At 46.7% G+C, this 7,678-nt stretch overlaps 1 pseudogene; it reads right to left on the bottom strand.

Annotated features, from left to right (window-relative positions):
* Positions 1 to 5,812: 5,812 nt before the first annotated feature.
* Positions 5,813 to 6,715, bottom strand: LOC140198394 (craniofacial development protein 2-like; annotated as a pseudogene).
* Between the last annotated feature and the right edge of the window lie 963 nt (positions 6,716 to 7,678).

Below are 7,678 nucleotides of genomic sequence, written 5' to 3'. Positions count from 1 at the left end.
AGCAGGTCCTTCAGCCGCTGCCGCTGGTCCTGATCCAGGTCCTCACAGCCCCGCTGCCACAGCCCTGCACTGTCAAGATGATGCCGCGGTAGTGCTGCTGATGTTGTTGTGCTATGCCAATGCCGTTGCTGATGAGCTGTTCTGGGGTGTCCGGTGGTAGTTGCTGTACCTGCCTGGTCTGCTTCCTGGAGCTGCCCTGCCGGAAGCCACGGCTTCAGTGTTGAGGTAGAGTGTTGCCCCCGACACATCCACGCGGCCCTCCAGTGGGACATCAGGTCCAGGCCAAGGATACAGGACTCTCAGATGTCAGCAAGCCACACCTCGTGCTCCACCGTGTTTTCCCCCACTGCGATGCGCAGCCTCCTCTTCCCTCGCATCGCCGCACAGTCACCGGTGACCATCGCCAGCTGGACCGCCGTCGTTGTCCACTCAGGCGGGGAAGGCTGGTCCGTGTTCGGGAGGATGATAGTGATGGTTGACCCCATGTCCAACAATACACAGCATCTGATGCCCTCCACCACGCAGTCCATGTATAAGCCTTGCTCTTCACCCAAACAGCCAACCAGAGGGGTGACAACGGATGGATTCTGCTGGAGGTTCTGGGTGATGCTGAAATACCATGGGGGGTTAAAATTGCTTTGCTCTCTCCACCTCAGCCAGCGATGATGGTGATGTCAGGCGGACATGCTGCTGAAAGCACTCCGGCGTCTACGCCTTTACAAAGGCGAGGAAGGCAAGCTCTTCCTGAACCGTGGGAGGGAATTGGGGGTGGCCATGCCAAGCACAGTGGCGGAGATCTGCTGTTAGTGTCCCCAGGTTTTCTCCCATATGGCGCCGTCTGGATCTTTTGACGTTAATTGCTAGGGCCCATGTTCCTCCACTTTCTCCGATGGTGTTGGTGGCGTCTGCCATGTTACTCATCCTCCCATGACTGCAGTATCTTGGGTTATCCAGCACGGGCCGTGAAGGAGGCACATGATGTGTTCTGCCATGTCCCCCTGGGTACTGGGTACTGGGTCCACTCACCCATTTGGGGTTCCCTGAGAAGGCACAATGCTTGATTCCCAGATTCTTCCTCCAGGTCAGCTTCCCGTCTTTGGGACCCTGGCCTGGGTTTGCGGGAGGGGCATATGGCTCAGTCCTTTGACTAACTCTTTGGGTCTCAAGTCTTACATCGTAACTCTTCAACCTCACCGTCAATTTCTAATCCCACTTCTGACACCAATATGGTGAGCCATGATGACAGACGAGGAGTGATTGCTTAACTTAACTGCCAATTTTGTTGCAACCAGCACAATAACAGACAGAATGCATCAGCTCGGTGAGAACTAAGCCAGTCACATAGAGTGGGGGAGGTGATCATCGCACACCCTGGTTACGGTCAGGGTGACCCACAAACACACATGAGAATAACTGTATAACCCAAGCTAAAATGTAACAATAAATGAACTTGAACATTCCACCATAGTCCCACGGCTACATTTACAAGAACAATAAATAGCACTGGCTGCTAGAAATGCTGGGGTGAGCTGTCGACCATTGCATGGATCACCACTCTGATAAACCAGAGGATAATCCATGTTTGCACTGAATGGCAAGGAAGTTTCAGAGGACCGACTGGACAGGTTTGATACAAATCCCATCCTCACTTTATCCCTTCTTGCACATTTAGAAACATGTGCATAATTGTTATTATATTGGTATTTGCAAGAAATGAATTTGCAGGACTAAAGGGACAGGTTAGAGGAATAGGCCTGTTGGAATTGCCTTACTAGGAACCAGCATGAAGTTGACGAGTAGAATCATTGCCTCCAGGCACATCTTCCCACCTTTATCTCTAATCGGTCCTATCTTCACTCCTGTCATCCTGTTTTTCTTCACATAATTGAAGAATGCCTTGGGGTTTTCCTTTACCCTACTCGCCAAGGCCTTCTCATGTCCCTTCTTGTTCTTCTCAGCCCCTTTTTAAGCTCCTTTCTTGCTTCCCTATATTCCTCAATAGACCCCTCTGATCCTTGCTTCCTAAACCTCATGTATGCTGCCTTCTTCCACCTGACTAGTTTTTCCACCTCACTTGTCACCCATGGTTCCTCCAGCCTTCCATTCTTTATCTTCCTCACCAGGACAAATTTATACCTAACATCCTGCAAGAGATCACATGTCCATAGTACATTTCCCTGCAAAAACATCATCCCAATTCACACCCGCAAGTTCCAGCCTTATAGCCTCATAATTTGCCCTTCCCCAATTAAAAATTTTCCTGTCCTCTCTGATTCTATCCTTTTCCATGATAATGCTAAAGGCCAGGGAGCGGTGATCATTGTTCCCCAGATGCTCACCCACTGAGAGATCTGTGACCTGATCTGGTTCATTACCTAATACTAGATCTAGTATGGCATTCCCCCTTGTCGGCCTGTCCACATACTGTGACAGAAATTCATCCTGGACGCACTTAACAAACTCTGCCCCATCTAAACCCTTGGAATTAATCAGGTGCCAATCAATATTAGGGAAGTTAAAGTCACCAATGATAACAACTGTAGCCCCCCGGCCACCCTCAGGGTCGCTTGGCTCGCTGTCGTCGAAGGAAACAGCCCTCGGCCCTGCCAAACTGGGTAATTAGTTTCTGTGGATGCTGTGTGATGTACCCCACCCCGCCCAATAACAGACAATACACCAGATATGATTAAATGATTTATAGTTTATAGATATTACTGGAACTATATCATTAATAGAGAATAAAACATACAAGGAAAATAAAAGGCGCCACACTTATCAAAGTTAAATCTCTTCACGCACAAACAGTTGGAGCTCAGGACCCTTCTTCTTCACCTTGCGACCCCTCGGACCACCTCGACCGGCCACCTGGCACCATCAACAGTGGTCGACCAGATGCTCCACACGAGTTCGTCTCCGTCTCCTCGCCGAACGCCCTCCTTGGAGTCTGACCCCGTTAGCGGACTCACAGCACCTGGTCCATCCTCTGTCTCTCTCTCCCCCGCCTTCTTCCCCAAAGCCCTGCGCATACAATATCTTACAAATACACCAAAAACATTACAACTATCCCAATTGGTTCATAACATCTTCTTATCAGTAACGTGATTCAGGAAACTGCCAGCGGGAGGACTTTCTCAGCATTTAACATAACAAAGAAGCATTCACAAGTATAACATAACAAAGAAGCCATTTTAATTAGCCTACACAGTAACATAAGAGATGAAACCCCCTTACACAACCCTGTTATTTTTGCACCTTTCCAAAATCTGCCTCCCAATCTGCTCCTCTGTATCTCTGCTGCTACCAGGGGGCTTGTAGAGTACCCCCAATAGAGTAACTGCTCCCTTCCTGTTCCTGACTTCCACCCATACTGACTCAAAGGAGGATCCTTCTACAGTACCCACCTTTTCTGTAGCTGTAATAGTATCCCTGACCAGTAATGCCATCCCTCCTCCCCTTTCCCCCCTCTCTATCCCTTTTAAGGCACTGAAATCCAGGTCACAGTTCTTCAGGACATCTGGTGGTGTTCCATCTGGTCCAGCGCTCCTGCTCTGTTTGAGTGCATACTTGGCCTTCTTCAGTTCTTCAATGGTGAATGGGCCATCATCGATGTCGACTTGCGTTATTATCGTGGGCATGTCCTCTTCTTCTTCCATGATCGTTGGAGGGCTTCCCAACAAGTTCTTAAAGTGGGTAAAACATGTCAGGACATGGTCCTCTGCTGTTTTACCACTTATTTGATCTGATGGGGACTTCTTCCGTCTACTGATCTTATTGACTAGATGCCATGCTTCTCAATGCTGCATGTCTTCATTAGCAGCTTCTTTGGCTTCTTCCATTGAGCCAATGTCTAATCCAATTTACCACCTCTCCATGTACACCTAGCAACTGAATTTTCCTATCTAACCTCCCATGCGGGACCTTGTCAAAGGCCTTACTGAAGTCCATATAGACAATATCCACTGCTTTCCCTTCATCCACTTTCCTGGTAACCTCCTCGAAAAACTCCAACAGATTGGTCAAACATGACCTACCAAGCACAAAGCCATGTTGACTCTCCCTAATAAGTCCCTGTCTATCCAAATGCTTGTAGATTCTGTCTCTTAGTACTCCCTCCAATGACTTACCTACTACCAACGTTAAACTTACCGACCTATAATTTCCCGGATTACTTTTCGATCCTTTTTTAAACAACGGAACAACATGAGCCACTCTCCAATCCTCCGGCCCCTCACCCGTAGACAGCGACATTTTAAATATTTCTGCCAGGGCCCCCACAATTTCAACACTAGTCTCCTTCAAGGTCTGAGGGAACACCCTGTCAGATCCCGGGGATTTATCCACTTTAATTTTCCTCAAGACAGCAAGCACCTCCTCCCTTTCAATCTGTACAGTTTCCATGATCTCACTACTTGATTCCCTTAATTCCATAGACTTCATGCCAGTTTCCTTAGTAAATACAGATGCAAAAAACCTATTTAAGATCTCCCCCATTTCCTTTGGTTCTGCACATAGCCGACCACGCTGATCTTCAAGAGGACCAATTTTATCCCTTACAATCCTTTTGCTCTTAATATACCTGTAAAAGCTCTTTGGATTATCCTTCACTTTGGCTGCCAAGGCAACCTGATATCTTCTTTTAGCCCTCCTGATTACTTTCTTAAGTATTTTCTTGCACTTCTTATACTCCTCAAGCACCTGATTTACTCCCTGTTTCCTATACACTTCATACAACTCCCTCTTCTTCTTTATCAGAGTTGCAACATCCCTTGAGAACAAAGGTTTCTTATTCCTATTCACTTTGCCTTTAATCCTGACAGGAACATACAAGCTCTGCACTCTCACCTACCGATCACATCTTTGCCAGAGAACAACCTGTCCCAATCCACGCTTTTTAGATCCTTTCTCATTTCTTCAGATTTGGCCTTCTTCCAATTCAGAACCTCAACCCTAGGATCAGATCTATCCTTGTCCATGATCAAATTGAAACTAATGGTGTTATGATCACTGGAACCAAAGTGCTCCCCTACACAGACTTCCGTCACTTGTCCTAACTCGTTTCCTAACAGGAGATCCAATATTGCATCCCCTCTAGTTGGTCCCTCCATATATTGATGTAGAAAACTTTCCTGAACACATTTTACAAACTCTAAACCATCTAGACCCCTAACAGTATGGGAGTCTCAATCAATATATGGAAAATTAAAATCCCCTACCAGCACAACTTTATGTTTCCTGCAGTTGCCTGCTATCTCTCTGCAGATTTGCTCTTCCAAGTCTCATTGACTATTGGGTGGTCTGTAATACAATCCCACTAATGTGGCCATACCTTTCCTGTTTCTCAGCTCCACCCATAAGGACTCAGTAGACAAGCCCGCTAATCTGTCCTGCCTGAGCACTGTTGTAATATTTTCCCTAACAAGCAATGCTACTCCCCCACCTTTCATTCCTCTGCCTCGATCACATCTGAAACATCGAAACCCTGGAATATTAAGCTGCCAGTCCTGCCCCTCCTGTTGCCAAGTTTCACTAATTGCTATAACGTCATAATTCCACGTGTCAATCCACGCCCTGAACTCATCCGCCTTCCCCGCAATACTCCTAGCATTGAAATATATACACCTCAGAAGATTTTTACCACCACTCACAACCTCACAACCTCTTCTGTTTCGCTCCTTCTAAGTTCGGCATGACAAGCATTGACCACACTTCTTGCTGAGATGACACGAGGATGTTTCGAGATCCGACTCTTTTTGATTCACTTCACAGTAGGCAAACTCTTTGTTGCACCTGTGTGTGTGTCTATGAGCCATTGTTAGCGGTCAGTGGCAGTGTCTTCCTCTCCCCTTTCCAGTGAGCGGAAGTGATTTCTCACCTCTACTGTGTATTGGGCTTGAAGAACAGGTTGTGAGGAGAATGCCTTCCAGTCTAGCTTCTCCTTGGGACCTGTGGCTTTGGGTTGCCGCAGGCTCAGTCTCACTTGCTTTGACACTACTCTGTGATCAGAACTGACTGAGTTGAAAGTGCTGTAGGCTTCAGTGTTGATCACTTAATTACGCCATTTTGTTCTTACGAGGATGTAATTGAGCTGTTTCCTGTAGGTGGAGGCTCTGTTTTCATATGTCCACAGTTTACCAGCTCGCTTCTTGAGTTGTGTGTTGGCGGCAATGAGACTGTGTTCGTGGATGAAATCAACTAGGTATTGTCCATTTCTGTTGGTAAAGTCTTGGTATGAGTATGGAACATCTTCCAGTCCGACCTGGGCGTTAAAATTGTCGAGCACAGCCAGGAAGTTATGTGTCGGTATTGAAATGACAACTTTGTGAAGCTTACTGTAGAAGGCCTCCACCTCCTTCTCCTTGCTGCAGTTGTGCGGTGAGTAACAGATGATGACAGAGGTCGCCGGGTTTCTGTCAAGTTCCGCAGTAAGGATTCTGTCACTGACTGAAACTATGCGCCTCAGTGCCTCCTTCGCCTTGCGGTTCAACGTCAGCCCTACTCTACCTTGTGCTGACATCGTCGTCGGATCTCTCCATGCAGACGAGGTGATGAGGTGCATCCCCTCTACCTCTGTGAACCTTATCTCTTCGTCAGGGTGTACATGACGGTGTTCTTGGACCACCAGGATGGAGATCTCGTATCTGCTTGCCTGTGATGCCAACTCTGTGCATCGAGGCAAGAGGCGGATGGTGTTTGCGTTGAAGGTTGAGATGATCATCTTTACCTTACAACGCAAAAGAGGCGCAGTTCGCTCAGCTATCACAAAAGAACTGCGGAAACATTTTGAAGTTACAGTCATTTGTGTGCCTTCGGGAAGCTCATCTTAGGTGATCTTCCCAGGAAAATACTTCAAAGAAGTAAGAAATAATTAAACTATTTCTACTCTCCGAGCCAAAGATGTAATTCTTATTTCTTTATTCTCTTTTCATTCACTCACACATACACAACCACAATCACAGAAACTGCATTTGTAAAGTAAACTCTTTCAGAGCAAAAAAATCCATAACTTCTCTCTCTCTCTCTGGTGTAGGAGGCCATTCAGCCCATTAGCACTACGTTGGTTCTTAGAGCAATCTCATTATTCCCATTCCCCCCACTTATTTCCATGTTATCTATTTTCTCTCATGTTCATTGACTCTCTACTGATTGTCCTGGATAATTTACAGCAGACAATCCCATCTTTGGGATTTGAGAGGAGCAACCGCACATTTTTCAGTTCTCTGTCACTCCAGGCCTTGCAACACTGTCCCTAGATAAAATCAAATTTTGCGACATATGTCGATGCTATTAAACCTGACTCTGATTCAAGGCAAGGGACAGTAAATGTGTCACATCCCAATCGCAAACAGCTGAAAGACACAGAGAAAACCTACAGCACAATAAGGCCCTCCAGCTCACAAAGCTGTGCCAAACGTACTTACTTTAGAAATTACCTTGGGTTACCCATAGCCCTCTATTTTTCCAAGCTTCACGTACCTATCCAAGAGTCTCTTAAAACAGCCTATCGTTTCCGCCTGCACCACAGTTACCGGCAGCCCATTCCACGCACTCACCACTCTCTGTGTGAAAAAAACTTACCCCTGACATCTCCTCTCTACCTACTTCCAAGCACCATAAAACTGTGCCCTCTCGTGCTAGCCATTTCAACCCTGGGAAAAAGCCTCTGACTATCCACATGATC

The sequence above is a fragment of the Mobula birostris genome, chromosome 5 (assembly GCF_030028105.1).
Source record: "Mobula birostris isolate sMobBir1 chromosome 5, sMobBir1.hap1, whole genome shotgun sequence".
Taxonomy (NCBI): Eukaryota; Metazoa; Chordata; class Chondrichthyes; order Myliobatiformes; family Myliobatidae; genus Mobula; species Mobula birostris.
This window is presented reverse-complemented; position numbering and strand designations above follow the sequence as displayed.